The 1,197-nt window shown below is 21.8% G+C and overlaps 1 long non-coding RNA gene across 1 annotated transcript in view; it reads right to left on the minus strand.

Annotated features, from left to right (window-relative positions):
* The window catches only part of LOC108765276 (uncharacterized), a 1,978-nt gene extending 1,152 nt beyond the window's left edge, over positions 1 to 826 (minus strand). Inside the window, exon 1 of the long non-coding RNA XR_001940313.1 lies at positions 812 to 826. This is a non-coding gene — a long non-coding RNA (uncharacterized LOC108765276). The remainder of the gene's footprint in view (positions 1 to 811) is intronic.
* Between the last annotated feature and the right edge of the window lie 371 nt (positions 827 to 1,197).

The raw sequence follows: 1,197 nt of genomic DNA on the forward strand, positions 1-1,197 counted from the left end.
ATATACGCAAGATATTTCCGATTAATAATTTTAAAAAATATGATATGAAGAGACAGAGAAAATTTTCCACATTTTGCTAAATCCGAAAAACGCATTACTACAACACTATAGAGGTTTAACTACAAAAATTGCTTATATACAATTGCTTACTCATAAATTGTATAATTTTGAAATTAAGACACATTGAATATCAATTTAATCCTTAAATAACATAATTATATTAGGTTAAATTAACACTCGAATATTTAGTTGCCTTGTATGTACAAATATATATACTCCTCACTTTTTAAATTTAATATATATGCATTACTTGTAAAAAAAATGGTATTATTTTAGAGCTAATAAAAATTTAAAAAAGTTTAATTAAAAATACATGTTCTAAGTTTTCAGATTTCAAATAATAAACTAATTACAATTAAAAACAAAATGTGTAATAATTTCTGTAAATGAAACAATGCTTATGCTGTAAGCATATGGTTGTATTCCCTTTTGTATATTTCAGAAATAAATAAACGTAATATAGAAATATGTCATAGAGAAGTACGATATAATACGTAGAATTAAAATTTATATACGTTTAATTTAAGATAATATGATATATATGTATATATATATATATATATACATATATATATAATTTTAGAGAATCTAATAATTTTTCATTTTAAGTGCAACTTGTTCTTACGCAACTATTCTAATGAACCTGGCCGCCTTTTCAGAAACATTTATCCATTCATAACGATATACTATAAAAATTGTTCCTGATTTTTTAATATCTAATATTTAATAAATGTATTTTTGGAGAACTTACTAATAACACACGCACCTGTAAAAAAAAATAATTCCGTTTATATTATAACTAAAACATATACGCAAGATATTTCCGATTAATAATTTTACAAAATATGAAATGAAGAGATACAGAAAATTTTCCTCATATTGCTAAATCCGAAAAACGCATATTAACTACAACACTATAGAGGTTTAACTACAAAAATTGCTTACATACAATTGATTACTCATAAATTGTGTAATTTTGAAATTAAGACACATTGAATATTAATTTAATCTTTAAATAACATAATTATATTACGTTAAATTAACACTCGAATATTTAGTTATCTTGTATGTACAAATATATATACTCCTCACTTGTTAAATTTAATACATATGCATTACTTGTAAAAAAAATAGTAA

Source organism: Trachymyrmex cornetzi, unplaced genomic scaffold (assembly GCF_001594075.2).
Source record: "Trachymyrmex cornetzi isolate Tcor2-1 unplaced genomic scaffold, Tcor1.1 scaffold482, whole genome shotgun sequence".
Lineage (NCBI taxonomy): Eukaryota > Metazoa > Arthropoda > Insecta > Hymenoptera > Formicidae > Trachymyrmex > Trachymyrmex cornetzi.